This window comes from Lithobates pipiens, unplaced genomic scaffold (assembly GCF_037356315.1).
Source record: "Lithobates pipiens isolate NorthernLeopardFrog02 unplaced genomic scaffold, aLitPip1_a1.2 Scaffold_18, whole genome shotgun sequence".
Taxonomy (NCBI): domain Eukaryota; kingdom Metazoa; phylum Chordata; class Amphibia; order Anura; family Ranidae; genus Lithobates; species Lithobates pipiens.
Genome location: NW_027507758.1, coordinates 407,436,337 through 407,455,418, shown reverse-complemented (window position 1 = coordinate 407,455,418; position 19,082 = coordinate 407,436,337). Strand labels below are relative to the sequence as shown.

The following is a 19,082-nucleotide window of genomic DNA, read 5'->3' as shown; positions in this document are numbered from 1 at the left end:
CTTACGGTATGCATATTCACTTTGTGTTGTTCAGCAATTACACCTTGATAGGCTCAAAACTGCTACTATGAAGTTAAATAATGGAAATAATGACCTCAAGATACTAGGATACAATATATACATGTACAAATACAATAAATGATTTTATTATAGTAGATTAAACAGTGATTTATATATGCCTAGAGATCATTTGTTATCATAGGTTACAGCCAAATGATTAATTAGTAGATACTGCAATTATTATTATTATTATTATTATTATTATTATTATTATTTTACTTTCTTATTCAATATACAGAACGTATACAGAAAATAAAGCTTTTCAGTAGTGAAACAGTCAAGAACAAAGAGAGGATTTCCCTCTCCATCAGCCCCCATGCATTTCCTTTATGGGCACACATTGGGAGCCAGCACTGGGCACACAAACCACAATGCAGCATAACAAAATGACTCTGTGCTTACCATATTCAAGATCACACTCGAGGTATGTGAAAATTAAATTTCTTTTCATTACACCTTCCGACGATGTTTGTTGGTGTGGTACATATATCTTATTGAATCTTAAACAAGTAACATTCATTACTGTAGATCTAACGCTGGAGAAAACCAATTACACTGAAACAAAAGAAAGTTGTCAGATTTATCTGTAATTGCAGCATGGTGCTTGTGTATGCAGCATTCCACAATAATATTCTCTGCATTACTGAAATGTGTCAGTCAATGAAGGCAGAGGAAATATATGGTAAATGAATTCAGCTTCTAACTTGTTCAAACAAGATTAGATTTGATTTTTGTAAAAAGTTTGGTGTGCTGATACATTGATCAGCAGTCATATACTCTGCTTTGGTTTTGTCTTTTTTATTATTTACGTTTGACGTTTTTACATTCCATAAGGAGTATATAGTACTCTTTTTATTATTTTCATTTTGTCTTTATCTTAATTTGATATATCATTCAGTCTCTTCCAATTGGTAAAGAATTGTAATAACAAGTGGTGTTGCTAATGTTCAGTGAAGGACAATAGTTAAAAATGGTTTAATCGTTAATGTGACACTAAACTCATTTAAAAAAATTATATTTGGGTATGTATCATTAATTCAAAAGAGTACTTTCTGTTGTTCTTAGCCTCCGCCAAACCTCCAAATTCTTTTCTTTTTTGCTGCTGTGATCTGACTTCCAGAGGGTGGCTACATTTGTTCTGTATATAGGAACATAGCCACCCTATATTTCTTGCTCCTGAGAAAGACTATGAACTGTGGGATGTATAGTGTTCATAGTACAGATCATGTGACTGAAACTAATGTACACTGCTCGTTCCAAACAAGTGGAAGGAGGCACATGGAGGATGTTACAAGAAGGCAGAAAAACAACGTAATGCATTATTTCATGAAAAATAGATTAAAGGGTCTTTATGTAGTGGATGTGTATGAGATATTTTTGGAGAGTAAGGATACTGTTTTGTCAGAGCCAGGACAATAGGTAAGTGGCAGGAGCAGTTACCCTGGGCGCAATGATTTACTGTAGTGAAGGGGGTGCTTTCCTTTTGTTGCAAGGCTGGCAGGAGTAGAGACAGCAGTAGTGATTGCTGGATGTAGGATCCCCTAAGCTTGCACATATTGAACAGGGAATGGGGGGTGCAGTATGGCATCTTTGCCCTAGGCGCTGGGTGACCTTGTCTAGGCACTTTAAGCTAAGTATAAAAGGTATATTTCAGGCTTTGGCCAACTAAATTTAGAATAGGAAAATTCTTTCTGTGTTCTTATAAACTGCTTTTATCTATGCATAAAATAAAAGGCGTTTGGTTATGTTTGCTATCTATTCATATAAGAGCAAAAATTTGTGTCAATAATTTACTGTGCATCATTATTAATTTGTAAAACCTTGGCATAGGTATTTTTTGCAATCCCTGAAAAAGGATCCACAGAGATTCATCCTATTCAGCCGGTGGGCCAAATACGTGGATACATTTCCAATGTTTCAGCTATTGGGTTGGGGTACTATGTTTACCTAAAGAAAAGGACACTGTATAAAATGGTTCAAAATTTTGGATATACAATGAGGGGAAGACTTGAGCAGCCAGGATCTGGAGCAGCTGTGCATGGCAAGCAATCAAAGCTTAAAATTATTGTAAACCCAAGTCCCCAAAACAACACTGTTTTGCAAAGTTTAGTACATGATGCTGCTATAACTTAAATCACATCATGTGTACCTCTGCTAAGTTCATCCTCTTTCAATTGTAGCCCTCATAACTCTGCTGATCTGTGGGTGTGGCATAGCAATGGTGCTCAGGGAGCACTATGCCGGCCCTTTCCACCCACTATTCCACTCATAGAAGCCTTACTACAGCTTCTATGAATGAAACACAATATATGAATAAAAGAGGGTAGACTCTTTCTCCATTCATAGATATAGGCTGTCAGAATACAATGTCTTTGCAGAGCAGATTCCTCTATATACCTTATTTGTGTGGATGGAGGAACCTGTTATTTATTTATTTTTTTCCGTTTAACCTGGTGGCTGCACAAAAAAAATACCTGTGTATGGTCAGATTTATTGTGATTAAGCAAATCAGCAAAAAAGGCATTTGTAGCACGTGATTACTAGCTAGAAGCAGCCAACACTTCCCAATATTTGACAGTGCCTAGGCACACTTTGTTCTTTCAGGAGTGCATGCCCTACCCCCTCTGCTTCTCCCCTACCAACTCTTGCTTCCCTTTACTGGATTAGATGAATTTGTCACAACTCACTAAACTGCGGCAAGCATCTCACCTGTGAAGTAGCAGAATTTTACAGTCAGAAAAGATAATTGGAGAAGCTGGAAGGGTCATGAAAAGTATCAAATATGCATTCTAGAGGAACGTAAAGAAAAATGTTGTTTCAGACACGTGTGTCGCAATGAATAATGTACTCCAACATGGAAGAGCTCTTATTTACCACCACCTTCCTTTTCCCCAATTTGACTGTGTTCTTTATATGTTGGTTGTAACGATAGCTCCATACAGTAAAAGTGTCACAAATAATAACTTGAGTTTGTCACACATTTCGGTGCTCACAATAAAAATGACCCAGAGCTTTGATCTACATCCACACTGCCAGAAATGTGTCACAAATGCTTTATTGAATGATCCCCACTGTGCAATGGATGAAGAGGTGGGTTTGGGCAACTAAGCAGGTGCAAAAGAAAGTCAATTTTAAATTGCTGCATATATTTAAACACTTCAATATAGGGCACTTATATACCTTACTGCCCAGACCAATTTTCAGCTTTCAGGGCTATCACATTTTGAATGACAATTGAGCGGTTATGCAGCACTGTACCCAAAAAAAAGTAATCATTTTTTCCCCGCAAATAGGGCGTTATTTTGGTGGTATTTGATCACCTCTAGGGTTTTTGTTTTTTGCACTACAAATAAAAAAAGAACAAAAATTTTGAAAATAAGTATGTTTTCTCCGTCATTGATGGGCACTGATGGGGCTGCACTGATGGGCACTGATGAGGCAGAACTGATTGGCACTGATGAGGTTTCACTGATGAGGTGGCACTTATATGCTACACTGATAGGCTGCACTGATAAGCAGCACTGATGGGCACTGATAGGTGGCACTGATGGACACTCATAGGTGCCACTGATGGGCACTCATAGGTGGCACTGATAGGTTGTACAGAAGAGCACTCATAGGTGGCACTGATAGGTGGCACTGGATGGCACGTATAGGTGACACTGATGGACACAGTGTGCCATCCCTAATGGGCAATGATTGCCATCCCTGGTGGGCTCTAGTGTTATTACCTGGTGTTCATGGGTGGGCATCCCTGGTGGCCATGGGTGTGTTTTCTTGCTGACAATTTGTTTTTCCATTTCCAGAGGGATTTTTACATTGCACGTTGAGTTTACTTTTTAGACCAGGTGTGTCACACTCAAACGATAGATCACATTAAGGACACTTTCACGCAGGCTTTCTAATCAGGTCTACCTGTTAGTTGACAAGTGGACCTGATTGGCAGCTCTAAGTACAGGCAGATCTAAACTGACTCGTCTCCATTTATATCCAACAATCTCTGAGCTTGTCGAGGTCCAGAAAAAAAAAACAGAAAAGGACTGCGACCATCACAATCTTACATGCTACTGCACACTTACATAGTCGGTAATGTTGAATAAAGATAATAATCCATCCAGTTCAACCTCGGTAGGTGTACGTGTGTCAGTGTCGATAATCATTTCCTATATTCCTGTATGTTGTGTTCTTTAAAATGCATGTCCAAGAGTCCTTTAAAAAATATCAATACTTCCCTCTGACACCATCAATTGTGGAAGAGTGTTCCACATCCTTATTGCCCTGACAGTGGAAAACCCTCTGCGCAGGTTAAGGTTTAACCGCTTCTCCTAAAATCTCATTGTGTGGCCCTGTGTCCTCTTATACTCCCTGAGACTGAATAGCTTTTTTCCTATGCTGGGATCACCATTTAGATATTTGTAAATCTCTATTATGTCCCCTCTCAAGCGTCTCCAGCAAGAATAAATTTAGTGGCTGGAGTCGTTCCTCATAATTGAGGTCCTCCAGTTCTCCAGTCCCCTTATTAGTTGCTCTTTTTGCACTCTCTCCAGCACATTCCTTCTGAGAACTGATGACCAGCTGAATGTGGAACTACATGTACTGTCTCCACTAACTAAACAGGCCGAAGATTGCAATAGTGGCTTTGGTCTTATTATGATGTAAGCTGTTTTTTAGTTTGTTTTTTGCTGATAAACCAAAGGATTTTTATTCTATGAGGAACTCTCTGTCTTTTCTTCAACATGGGTTGTACATTGTCCACTCCTGGAGCCCCAGAGCCATAGCCAAAGGATTTCTAGCCCAAAGGAGACACCGGAGGCAACCAGAGTCCATGGTACTGTGTCAGGTCACCTAAAAAGACCCACAGGCATGACTGACTCTGTTTGCTATAAGGCAAATGGGTCCAACCTATTTGGTGAGTCTCAAATTTATACTACCTCCATGCATGCTAAAATTCTGTCAGCTTTGGTAGCTGAAGCTTGTCATTGCTTGTCATTACCTGCTATTACTCAGTCTGTCTACTACTAGAACCCCCAGATATTTCTCCATCCTTGATTCCCCCAGAGGTTCTCCCCTAGTGAGTAGTTTGGGTTTATATTTTAGCCCCCAATTGCAATACCTTACATTTACCCACAATAAACCTCATTTGCCATGTAGTTGCCCAACCTGTTATTTTGTTCAGGTCTTTCTGTAACATTTCTATATTCTAATGTGAAGTTACTGCCCTGCTTATTTTTGTGTTGTCTGCAAAAACTGAGATTGAGCTATTTATCCCATCCTCCGTGTCATTTATGAATAAATTAAATTAAACAGAATTAGTCCCAAGACAGAGGCTTTGGACACCCCACTTACAAACCAGAACAGTCTGAGTACATGTTATTTATCACTACCCTTTGGACACGCCCCCTGTGTTTTCTATCCAAAAACAAACCTTATAGTCCATGCCTACAGACCTAAAATCCAGATAGACCACATCCACAGGCCTCCCCCTTTCTAGATAACAGCTCACTTCCTTGTAGAATGTTAACAGATTGGTCTGACAGGAATGACCCTTCGTAAAACCCATGCTGATTACTACTAATAATACTGTTTTCTTCTGCAAATACTTAAATATAGTCCCTTATCATCCGCTACAATAATTGACCCACCATTGGTAATAGGCTGACTGGCCTGTAGTTTCCAATAATATGTCTCTGCCCTTTTATGAATATCGGTACCAGAATGGCTTTTCTCCAATCAGCTGGTACAATTCATGTGTCAATATGCTGTCCGCAAAGATTAGGAATAATGGCCTAGCTATAACCTGACTTCTTCGAGGTCTCTTGGGTCTAAGCCATCTGGACCTGGTGATTTATTTATGCTAAGCTTATCTAGTCTTTTCTTGACTCCGGCCTCTGTTAGCCACAAGGGTGCGTCCTGTGATGTGTTACTAACAACACTGTTGTGGTCGTATACCCTTCCTTTTCCTGTGTAAAAACTGAGCAGAAGAAAGCCTTTTTTACAGTTGCCTTCTTTGTGTCATCTGTAACCATCCTGCCATCATCGTCTTTTATGTGGGCAATGTGCTCTGATCTTGCTCTTTTACTGTTAATATATCTAAACAATTCTTTAAAAAAGTTAAAACCATATACTAAGCTCCGGGGTACCAGTCACATAACATGTTGGTTCCTCATGTGACAGGAGCCTTGGGAAAGCCTGTGTAGCCATGTCTGGTGGCATTGGGAGAGCTGGTTTTGGAAGATAAAGGGTGCCTTGCAGCAAAAATGTTGCAAAGAAATTGCACTCAGGTGGGAATCCTGTTTGGGGAAGAATGCTGAGACAGTGAGGCCAATTTACTAAATAAGTTTAGAATCTTCACTCGTTACATTTTGTGAATATTTACTTCAGTTAACCAGTTATGTATGAAGTAAATATGTACATTTATTTTATCTGCGCATAAGTGGGTATTGAACAGCAATTTGCTTTTCACATGACTGGTCAATTAAAGTTAATAATCACTTACTGCAATAAATTATGATTTTGAACTCACCGTCGGCTGATTCTAGGTCACAGGAGGGCAAAAGCCTCCTGTGACCCAGAAAAGAAGTATGGGCAAAAAAAGCTTTGACCATACTTCTCTTTTAATTGCCAGGGAGAATACATTTATAGTCTTTCCTTATAATGTGGGTCCTTCAGCCCCTTTATTCATTTTGTTGCCCTTCTTTGATCTTTTCCAGTTTAAGGAGATACTTGCCGAAGATCAGTGACCACAATTAGACTGCATCCTGTAGATGTGGACAAAACAGGGTTTTTATTCCTTGATTAAATACTCATTTTAATGCAAGCTAATAGCTTGCTAGCCTTGCTTGCTACAGTTTGGCATAGCATGCTATTGCTGAGTCTGTCATCTACTAGGACCTCCAGATCCTCTTCCATCCTCAATTTCTCCAGAGGGTCTCCCCTTAGCAAGTAACTTGCACTCAAGTTTTTAGTTCCCAAATTCATTAATTTACATTTTTCAATATTAAACCTTATATGACTTATAGCTGCCCACCCCTTTATTTTAACTCACCTTCATCCACATGTTTCCTCTGCTCCCCACATGGCTTCTCAGAAACTGCAAACAGAACTTCTTATGGCTTTCTTTTAACCACTTGACCACTGGGCACTTAAACACCCTTAATAACCAGACCAATTTTCAGCTTTCGGTGCTCTCGCATTTTGAATGACAATTACTCAGTCATGCAACACTGGACCTATATTAAATTTTTGTCCTTTTTTTCACACAAATAGAGCTTTCTTTTGGTGGTATTTAATCACCGCTGGGTTTTTAATTTTTTGTGCTATAAAGGAAAAAATACCGAAAATTCTGTAAAAAAATGAATTTTTCTTTGTTTCTGTTAGAAAATTTAGCAGATTAGTAATTTTTTCTTCATAAATTTTGGCCAAAATTTATACTACTACATATCTTTGGTAAAAATAAGTACAAATTGGTGGATATTATTTGGTCTTTGTGAAAGTTATAGAGTCCACAAGCTATGGTGCCAATATCTGAAAATTGATCACACCTGAAGTACTGACGGCCTATTTCAATTCTTGAGACCCTAACATGCCAGAAAAGTACAAATACCCCCCAAATGACCCCTTTTTGGAAAGAAGACATTCCAAGGTATTTAGTAAGAGGCATGATGAGTTTTTTGAAGTTGTCATTTTTTCCCACAATTCTTTGCAAAATCAAGATTTTTTTTACTTTTTTTTTTTTTTTCACAAAATTGTCATATTATCAGGTTATTTCTCACACACAGCATATGCATACCACAAATTACACCCCAAAACACATTCTGCTATTACTCCCGAGTACGGCGATACCACATGTGTGAGACTTTTACACAGTGTGGCCACATACAGAGGCCCAACATGCATGGAGCGCCATCAGGTGTTCTGGAGCACCCAGGACAATTCTGACATTTCTCTCCTACATGTAAAAATCATCATTTATTTGCTAGAAAATTACATAGAACTCCAAAACATTATATATGTTTTTTTAGCAAACACCCTGGAGAATACAATGGTGGTCTTTGCAACTTTTTATCTCGCACGGTATTTGCGCAGTAATTTTTCGAATGCTTTTTTTTTGGAAAAAAAAACAGTTTTGGGCTTAAAAAAACAAAAAAAAAACAAAGCAAAGTTAGCCCAATTTTTCCATAATGTGAAAGATGAAGTTACGCTGAGTAAATAGATACCTAATATGTCACTCTTCAAAATTGCACACGCTCGTGGAATGGCGCCAAACGTCGCTACTTAAAAATCCCCATAGGCGACGATTTAATTTTTTTTTACTGGTTATATGTTTTGAGTTACAGAGGAGGTCTAGGGCTAGAATTATTGCTCTCGCTCTAACGTTCGCAGCGATACCTCACATGTGTGGTTTGAACACCGTTTTCATATGTGGGCGGGACTTACGTATGCGTTCGCTTCTGCATGCGAGCACATGGGGACAGGGGCGCTTTAAAAAAAAACATTTTTTTTATTGTTCATTTTACTTTATTTATTTTAGTTTGACATTTTTTTCCCCAAAAATAATTTTTTTGATCCCTTTTATTCCTATTACAAGGAGTGTAAACATCCCTTGTAATAGGAATATGGCATGACAGGTCCTCTTTACAGTGAGATGTGGGGTCAATAAGACCCCACATCTCATCTCTAAGCTGGGAAGCCTGAAAAAAAAAAAAAAAAAAAAAGATTCTGTCTTTGATCGTATTAGCGATTCGGTAGAAGCACCGGAGGGCGGCGGGAGGGGGGGGGGATGTCTATGGCTGGGTATTGCAGGGTATCACCGACTATGGCTGGGTATCTCAGAGTATGGCTGGGTATCTCAGAGTATGGCGTTGCAGAGTATTGCATTGCAGGGTATTGGTGGGTGTTGCAGAGCATTGCAGGGTATTGGCGGGTGTTGCAGAGCATTGCAGAGTGTTGCAGGGTATTGGCGGGTGTTGCAGAGTGTTGCAGGGTATTGAAGAGTGTTGCAGGGTATCGCAGAGCGTTGCAGGGTATTGCAGAGTGTTGCAGGGCATTGCAGAGTGTTGCAGGGCATTGCGGAGTGTTGGAGGGTATTGCGGAGTGTTGCAGGGTGTTGCGGAGTGTTGCAGGGTGTTGCGGAGTGTTGCAAGGTGTTGCGGAGTGTTGCGGAGTGTTGCAGGGTATTACGGAGCGTTGCAGGGCATTGCGGAGTGTTGCAGGGCATTGCAGAGTGTTGCAGGGCATTGCGGAGTGTTGCAGGGTAATGCAGAGTGTTGCAGGGTAATGCAGAGTGTTGCAGGGTAATGCAGAGTAATGCAGAGTGTTGCAGGGTAATGCAGAGTAATGGGGGTATTGCAGAGTAATGCAGAGTAATGGGGGTATTGCAGAGTAATGGGGGTATTGCAGAGTAATGCAGAGTAATGGGGGTATTGCAGAGTAATGCAGAGTAATGGGGGTATTGCAGAGTAATGCAGAGTAATGGCAGGGTATTGCAGAGTGTTGGCAGGGAATCGAGGGGTTAATTTTCGGTGAGCAGCGATGTGGGCACTGCAGATGCAGCCCACATCGCTGCTGACACCGATCTCTTCCCCCTCTCTGTACCGATCGGTACAGAGAGGGGGAGGGAGGAACCTGCGTCATAACATGACGCCGGTTTGTTTACAAGTGATCACTCCGTCATTTGACGGAGCGATCACGTGGTAAACGGCCGCGCTGAGCGCCCGTTTACCGTGATTCGTGATGCGCCGGGTCCACTGGACCCAGCGGTCACGGATGCTCTCGTGTGCGTGCCCCAGGGGGCGCGCGAGAGCAGATTTCTGGGAGGCCGTTAATTAACGGCCTCTCAGAGTTAAACAACCGCCCTGAAGCCGTTAATCGGCAATGGGCGGTTGTTAAGTGGTTAACAATGGCTTTCTTCCTGCCACTCTTCCATAAAGGCCTGATTTGTGGAGTGCATGACTAATAATTGTCCTGTGGACAGATTCTTCCACCTGAGCTGTGGATCTCTGCAGCTCCTCCAGAGTTACCATAGGCCTCTTGGCTGCTTCTCTGATTAAGGCTCTCCTTGCCAAGCCTGTTAGTTTAGGTGGACGGCCATGTCTTGGTAGGTTTTCAGTTGTGCCATACTCTTTCCATTTTTGGATGATGGATTGAACAGACAGTGCTTCATGAGATGTTCAAAGCTTTGGATTTTTTTTATAACCTAACCCTGCTTTAAACTTCTCCACAACTTTAACCCTGACCTGTCTGGTGTGTCCCTTGGCCTTCATGATGCTGTTTGTTCACTAAGGTTCTCTAACAAACCCTTGAGGGTCCTACATAACAGCTGTATTTATACTGAGATTTAGATACACGCAGGTGGACTCTCTTTACTAATTAGGGGACTTCTGAAGGCAATTGGTTCCACTAGATTTTAGTTAGGGGTATCAGAGTAAAGGGGGCTGAATACAAATGCACACCACACTTTTCAAATATTTATTTGTAAAAATATTTGAAAACTATTTATCATTTTTCTTCCACTTCACAATTATGTGAAACTTTGTGTTGGTCTATCACATAAAATCCCAATAAAATACATTTACGTTTTTGGCTGTAACATGACAAAATGTGGAAAATTTCAGGGGTTATGAATGCTTTTTCAAGGCACTGTAGATTGACATATAGAGCTCAAGATTTCTATTAAGGTGGTCAGAAATGTATTTCTTCCAGTTACCTCCAATCCGATGATCAACTCCATTTAAAGCTCAAATTTTACTATACAAAGAAAAAACACTCAATCGTGTAATACCACACACACAATTATATTTATTATATTAAAAAATAAAGCCACTCACAAACTCAGAAAGGTAAATAGCGTATCCCAAATGTCTCTGAATCCTCACTGACCGCACTAGTACATAGATCAAAGCGATTCTCACAGACAGGGTTTTCCTTCAAACTTGACATCTCCGTGGGCCCCCAAGGAAAGCGGATTTCCCTGGGGGGAACCTGTGCGGGCTCGCTCCCAAAGTCCCGCTGCTGCGTCCATTGTCCAAGTCTCTGGATTTCATTGACAGCAGAGGAAGCCAAACTGTGCAATGAGGAATGAGACAACAGCTGGAGCCGCTGCGCTTGTGCACATTGCTGGATTGGACCGGGCTCAGGTGAGAAAAAAGGGGAGTCTGGAGGGAGCCACAGCACAGAAGCTTTTTCACCTTAATGCATAGAATGTATTAAGGGGAAAAATCTTGAATCTTTGCAACCACTTTAAGGAGAACCCCACTTCTTTAAAAATAGTATGTAAAGAACCCCTTTCCCATTCACCAACTCTCTATAAAATATGAAATATTCCAGTGATTTTTTAAAGGATAAGTTCACCTTTAGGAGCATGTTACACTCATATTTAGGGTGTAACATCTAACATGCTCCTAGGCACCCACCTCCTGCTGCCAGCACTCCCCTCTCTGTGATAAAGGGCAGGGAATCCTCCCCCCTCCCCCTACTGTCACTTTTTGAAAACATTGCAGCTGTGCGGGTCTCTTTCACAGCTGTGTCTTTCATTAACATGGAAAACCTACAAGTACCATCTTCCACCATGACAAACATGGCACCATGGCAGAGAAACTTGTAGTTTGAATGGAGTGCCGAGGGTGCTGCTTGGCATGCTCATAGTTTATTTGTCACTGAAAGCCTGTACAGGGATATGGGCACAAAGATAGAGGAAGACCACAGATCGTGGATGCAAAGCTCTACAGCAGCCATTCTCAATCAGGGTTCCTGTGGCTGATTTACCTCCTGTTTGATGGTGCCTACATAGTTCTGAGCCAATGTCACTTGGAGGAGCCAGTGGTATGACACCAATGCTCTTTATTGCTCTCTGTAAGGGGGCCATTCTTACCACCACTGTCACTGACCACCAAAGTAAGAGGCATTGTTCCCACTGACCCCCAATGAATGGGTTTTATCCGCAGTTCCCCTGATACCTGAAAATTATTTTAGGGGTTCCCCTGTGGTAAAAAGGTTGAGAAAGGCTGCTCTACAGTCTCCAGTAATACATAAATAAATAAATGCACATTTTTTTACCAGGATTATTATTTTATTCTAAAGGTGACCCTAGCCCTTAAGCAGGCCTTGTTTAATTAATAACATTTAACTATTTTCCATTTTTTCCTTTCCGATCCTTCTTACAAAATCAAATAAAACAATAATTTCCTTTGATTAGTCATCACTCATTTTCACTGGATTTTTGTTCTTGAGCCAATGTCCATGTCAGTTTAAAAAAAATGTTGGTTAAATTCAAGCTAAATATTAAAAAAAAATAAAACCTCAGCTACAAACGTGTTGAAAAAATAATTAAATGTATTTTGAAACATTATTATAATGACAACCTGAATTCTGCCTTTACATTAGCTGCAATGTGAGACAGGCTGTAAATGTTTTGAGATTGAAAGTTGGGGTAGAAGTTGCTGAAGATGCTTAGAAGAGTGGTGAGTACCAGGAGGACCTCATCAATATAGCAATGCTCACTTAGGCCCCTTTCCCACTGGAGTGCTGCGGGCATCGGTGGAAAAGCGCCGCTATTTTTTACCGTCTTTTTAGCCGTGCTGCCCCATTGATTTCAATGGGTAGGAGCGGTTTAGGAGCAGTGAATACACCACTCCTTCACCGCTCCAAAGATGCGGCTAGCAGGACTTTTTTCACCGTCCTGCAAGCGCACTGCTCCAGTGTGAAAGCCCTCCGGCTTTCACACTGGAGTGAAAGGGGCCGTTTTTTTCAGGCGCTATTTTTAGCGCTGTAGCGCCTGAAAACCGCCCCAGTGTGAAAGGGGCCTTAGTGAGTTGACTGGAAGTAGGTATGTGAAAAGGGATTTGCAGAGTTGCAGTAGTGAACAGTGGAGTCACCTATCAGCTTATATAGTGTATAAATTATATAGCAAGAGTGCGTAAATTACATTATGCACAACAGAACAGAATAAACAGAACTGCAAATGGTAAGACAATTTACCCATAAATATCCCAACTTTAAACCACTTTAAAGTGGCACTAAACTGGTTTAAAAAATAATTATATTTAATGTATTCCTAATCCAATAAAGTACCTCCTTTTGCTCACAGCCTCCTTCAAATTTCCATGTTTTTTAATTTAATTTTTTTGCTTCAGTGATCTGACTTCTTGTTAGAGGGTGGTTATTTTCATTTTCCATGGTTTAACTGAATGTAGAAACATGGCACCCACTCTTGTTTGCTCCAGGGGTGCACTAGGGACTATGGGCTACGAACTTTGGGATTTGAAGTGTTAAAGGAGCAGTGCAAATAATCACAATTAATGTCCACTACTTGTTCCAAACAAACACAGATGTGGTGGTGGACAGGAAGGGGGGTGGGGGGTGTTGGTAGCTCATGGAGGACATTACAAAGAGGTAGACAAATACAGCATTAATGATTTAATTAAAAATGTATTACAGGGTCATTAAACAGTGGATGTGTATGGATTATTTTTGGAGAATAAGGATATGGCTTAGCGTCACTTTAACATTCACGGAAGACAAATGCAATGACTCTAAAACGAATGACCACTGTATAGCAAAAAAACACAGAAAATGGGTGATTCTAACAGTTTGGCAATGCCTCAAAAGCACTTATTTACAAATGTACTATTTGTTAAAATATCACATCCATTAAATAACTAAAATTGAATTACTGACAACACTGAAAGTTCCAACATCCTATGTTGTCAAAGGTAAAAAGCAGGCAGTGAGCTATCGCTATTGCTATTTCTCAGATTAACCAATTAGCTAATTCACACAGAAAGCAAAGTTCGGATTGATTGGAAAAATATTAGAAGAAAAAAAAACCTATAAGGATCTATCTATCTATCTATCTATCTATCTATCTATCTATCTATCTATCTATCTATCTATCTATCTATCTATCTAGTTAGATTCCTTTTAAAGCTTTGTGCATAGAACCTTTAGCATGCCATGATTATAGGAGTATAAGCTAACATAAACTGACACAAGATGGCAGTACAACATCAGCCAACTATAGTAGATGTCAGCCACATTCCATAATGCCATTTTAATTTGGCAACGATTTTGATTTTACTTAATTAAATGAAGTTAATTTCTATGTAAGCTGAAAAGCAAAGTAATGAGATTAACATTTTATTTTCATAAGCAGTCAGTGAGACCTAGATTGCATTGGTTTAGTCCAAATTATTTTCATTGCATGGTAATTTAATGTAAGAGTAAACTGCATAACCTGCTGTAAATATGTGTTTTACTTTTAATATCACGAAAAATATGCTACTTAATCTGGGGAAAAACTAGCCTGCTAACCTTAATGGTGCACTTTTAATGTGTGTGAACAAGGATTTTTTAAAACACACAAACGCATACCTGGGAAGTTGCCAGAATTGACTTGGCAGTGCCGGAATTTATTTTGGATTGAACCTAGCAGGAAACTCACTCTCACCCACTACTGTCCATTCAACTATGGGCAGGGCATCCTCTGCCCTGCAGCTATACATACACAAAGGGGGAGTGGGGTGCCTAATGTGGCCACATGGTCCACCCGTTCACATCTAGGTGTTTTTTGGGCTAAAAACGCCCAACAACACAAATCACATTAATTTCAATGGCCCCTGTTCACATTCTGTATTCTGCCACTTAAAGCAAAATGCCAATCGCCCAAAAAATGTACATGAGCTTCTTTTTTGGCAGATTACAGGCATTTTACTGCTTTTACATTGGTGACCTTTTAACCTTGAAAATGCCTGGACAAAAAAGCTTGAAAACTTCAAAAACTCAGCAAAAACGCCCAAAAAACACCTGAAAAAATGCCCGAAAAACTTCTGTAAAATAGCAACGCCTAGATGTGAACAGAGCTCATCATCGGCAATACAAATGCTAATGATTATTTTTTAATGGAACACTATTCTACTTTATTGCTAGTTTTCTACTGTTATTTCTGATTCATATATAAAGATCCTGCTTAGTAGATGAAATCTGGTGTAAACTAAAACAGTACTGTGGTTTTTTATGTTGTTTTGTAGTTTACTGCAGAATTGGGACCCTATCCTTTAAGCCCCTCCCCTTTTTAGTAAAATTAGTTCATACCTAATATTGTATTATATTCAAAAATAATGCAGTCACCACTTATCATGCTTTGAATGTAAAATTGAATTCATATGATCGCAATGCTTATGCAATTTGATTACAACAAAATATGTTTTGTGGATTAAGTATAGAATATTACATGTTAATGTTGTAGAGTCATTCTATGTCCTGAAGGGAATATGCTAAATCTTTTTAGCAGATATAAAAAGGTTTTAAATAAAATGAATTAGACTCCACAGGAAATTAAAGTGATTCTAAAAGCTGAAGGTTTTTTACCTTCGTGCATTCTATTCATGAAGGTAAAAAACCTTCTGTGTGCAGCAGCCCCCCAATCCTTACCTGAGCCCCAGTCCAGTGATGTTCATGACAGCCCCGGCTTATTGGCTGAAACAGCAGCAGGAGTCCATTGGCTCCCACTGCTGTCTGCTGTCAATAACAGCTAGTGAGCCAATGAGGAGCGGGGGGGGGGGGGGGACCACCTTTGGAATTATAGAGCAGCGGCTTGGGCGAGCATGCAGCAGGCTAATGAGGAGAGAGGGGGGGTTGTGCCACCTTTCTATATATATCTAATGGAGCAGCGGCTTGGAAGTGAGCACACATCAGTGCCCCCAGGGCAAGCAGTTTTCTCTGGGGGCACTGCTCAATGGGGAGGAGCCAGGAGCACTGTCAGGATGCCCAGAGAAAAGAAGATTGGAGCTGCTTTGTGCAAAACTATTGCACTGAGCTGTTAAGTATAACATGTTTGTTATTTAAAAACAAAAAAGCAAAATCAAAGTTTTACTATCACTTTAAATACTTTAAACCAAACATACACTATATTACCAAAAGTATTGTGACACCTGCCTTTACACGCACATTAACTTTAATGGCACCCCAAGTTTAATCTGTGGGGTTTACTATTGAGTTGACCCACCCTTTGCAGCTATATCAGCTTCAACTCTTCTGGGAAGGCTGTCCACAAAGTTTAGGAGTGTGTCTATGGGAATGTTTGACCATTCTTCCAGAAGCACTGATGTTGGACAAGAAGGCCTGACTCGCAGTCTCCACTCTAATTCATCTCAAAGGTGTTCTATTGGGTTGAAGCCAGGACTCTGTGCAGGCCAGTCAAGTTCCTCCATTCCAAACTCGCTCATCCATGTCTTTATGGACCTTGCTTTGTGCACTGGTCCAAATCATTTGGTGGAAGGGGGGTTGTGGTGTGTGGTTCTTTTTCAGTGGTTGGGCTTGGTTTCAGTGAAGGGAACTCTTGAAGCGTCAGCATACCAAGACATTTTGGACAATTTCATGCTCCCAACTTTGTGGGAACAGTTTGGGGATGGCCCCTTCCTGTTCCAACATGACTGTGCATTAGTGCACAAAGCAAGGTCCATAAAGACATGGATGAGCGAGTTTGGGGTGGAGAAACTTGACTGGCCTGCACAGAGTTTGACTTTAACCTGTGGAACACCTTTGGGATAAATTTGAGCGGAGACTGCGAGCCAGGCATTCCCATCCACATCAGTGTCTGCCCTCACAAATGCACTTCTGGAAGAATAGTCAAACATTCCCATAGGCACACTCCTAAACCTTGTGAACAGCCTTCCCAGAAGAGTTAAAGCTGTTATAGGGGATGCCTACTGACCCAGACTGGGATGCCATCTGATGCCATGGAATGCAAGTTCATGTGCGTGTAAAGGCAAGTATCACAATACTTTGGACAGAATAGTGTATGTAGCACCCTCTATTGTATGCTACTAGAAGTGTTGTGAGGTAAAACATAGTCTGGCTCTTTGATAAACCTGAGTGACTGAATCAAGGTCTGGGTTATAAGAGGCCAGGGCTGAATCACTCATCCTGGCAGCTCTCTGGTGCCTCCCCCTGTGTCTAGAACATTGGAGAGTGTTCTGGAACTAGTGGGTGGAGGTAAGGAGGAGTTGTCATGAATATTTAGAGACCTTTAGCCAATCCCCAGGAGTGGGCCTGGCAGGGAGCTAAATAATCCCTTAAATAGACATGGACCATGCTAGTGGGGGAGTTCAGGGGGAAGATGGAGAAGCAAAGCTGAGGAAGGCCTTGAGAGACCCTCACCAAAGGGAGGGACATCTGGAGCTTGGGAAATCTGGCCTGAAAGGGTCCCACCACAGGAGGAAGTTGAAGGGATTTAAGCCGGAGAGGTAGAGCAAAGGGCAAGGGTAGACAGTGAGTAGATCAGCACGTGCAGGGATAGACTAGGGGAGAGAGTGCCAACTGTAGAAGTACTCTCTTGAAGACCGTGGTGTGCCAATTTTTCATGTAAACGTTGCTCTGGGGAGTCTCCATCTGTGTGTCAGTCAGGAGGACTGGGAAGAGAGAAGCCAGCAGGCAGGCTAGTATTTTCTGCTGGGGATTGGAACTGGGATCAATTGCTACAGGGAAGTAGGAGATGTGATGTGCTGTTTTACACCATATGTGCTATGTTTCAAGGGACTGAGAGTTCCTGTCTGTAAAGGGCTGTTCCCTTAACTGACAAAAAGCCTGTCATTTTCCTCAGGAGTGAACTAGTAGCAGAAGCTGTGCAAAGAGGAACAACGTTTGTGCAGCTGGAAGGAAGAAAAGGAGCTTGTAAATAGGGAGGAAGTTTCCCAGAATTGTTGTCATGCTGGGCATCCCATAATCCTTTACCCCATCCAAGTTATCATCCCCTAATAAAACAACAAAACAAGCCAAAAACTGATTTCTGTGTCCGAATGAAAGAAGAAAATGCTGAGTGACTGACTGTGCAACAGTGGGGGACCCTTTTACTTGACGCCCCTACAGGGGTAGTGCTACATATACAGAATTTAGAACATTTGTGCTACAGTCTCTTTGTGCAACAGTAGAATTCATATTGTGGATCAAGGGATTCAGTATGCTGAAATGTTGCAGCTTGTTATATATTTATTTCAGTTGATAAAGCAATAAATCAGAATTTTCTTCTAGGCATTTCAATCCCTTTGTATATAGCTACCTTAAATCTGATTATCCTCTTTTTATATTGCTTTATTAGTGGCAACAGTTACAGAAACAGAGTTACAAAAAAAGTTGCATCTAAGAAGAAAAAAAGAAATAAGATCATTTTTTTATGAACATATGAACATTTTCATATTTAATAGAATGTCCTTCAGACACTCAAAAATTTCTTAAATGTGTTTCACTCTTTGGGGGGCTTAATTGTAGAGGCCTCTTTTATTAAGCCCTGAAAAGGACGAAACAAGTTTTCTACAGGTGAAGAACAGGAGCTGAAGCGCAGATGGTCTCTGTGTGCAGATGGTCACCTTTTTGTTGAAGTCATCGGGGGGTCTTACACATACTCCTGATAGCTGCAGCCTCCATAGAGTGTGTATATCTTACAAGCCGTCTTCCGGTTGTCAGATAGAAGTGATCTGGTGGCTGGGAAGCCACCAAATTGCCCCCAAATGCACCCAGTAATGCCCAACCCACGAGTGCACTTTTGCAATGCACCCCAGGGTCCACATGCCCACTGGTGCACCTGGAACTGACATACCGGGTGCTGCTGTGTAGATCTGAGCAGACATGTATCCACTCCCCTCCCTTTCTTCTTGTTGATCCCAAAGCGACATGTAAAATGTCACTTCCAGGTCCCCATGTCAGTCTTCCCAGCATGTATGGTTGGAGAAGAATCTGATGCAGTGTGATCTGCACTGCATTAAATTTACTGGAGGTCAGGTGAGACATCAGGGTTCTTATAGACCCCTGGTGTCTCTTTTTTTGTCACCACAAAATTATCACATAGGGAACTTTTATATTTTACAATTGTAAAAAAATTAAGTTACACCTGCCTGTCAGCTTTCAGAAAATATAATGTTTAAGATCCTTTTCCAAAAATGTGTGCAAAAAACACAAAAAAGGCTGTATCAGCAAAAGGGTTAAATAACATACCTGGGGGATCCCCTTAATCTACCTGTCAGGTGGTGCAT

General features: G+C 40.8%; 1 protein-coding gene across 1 annotated transcript in view; it reads left to right on the top strand.

Annotated features, from left to right (window-relative positions):
* The first annotated feature begins 371 nt into the window (after window positions 1-371).
* Window positions 372-19,082, top strand: part of KCNMB2 (potassium calcium-activated channel subfamily M regulatory beta subunit 2) — an 828,748-nt gene continuing 810,037 nt past the window's right edge. The window contains exon 1 of the mRNA XM_077487943.1: window positions 372-484. The gene's annotated coding sequence lies outside the window, so the exon portion shown is untranslated. The remainder of the gene's footprint in view (window positions 485-19,082) is intronic.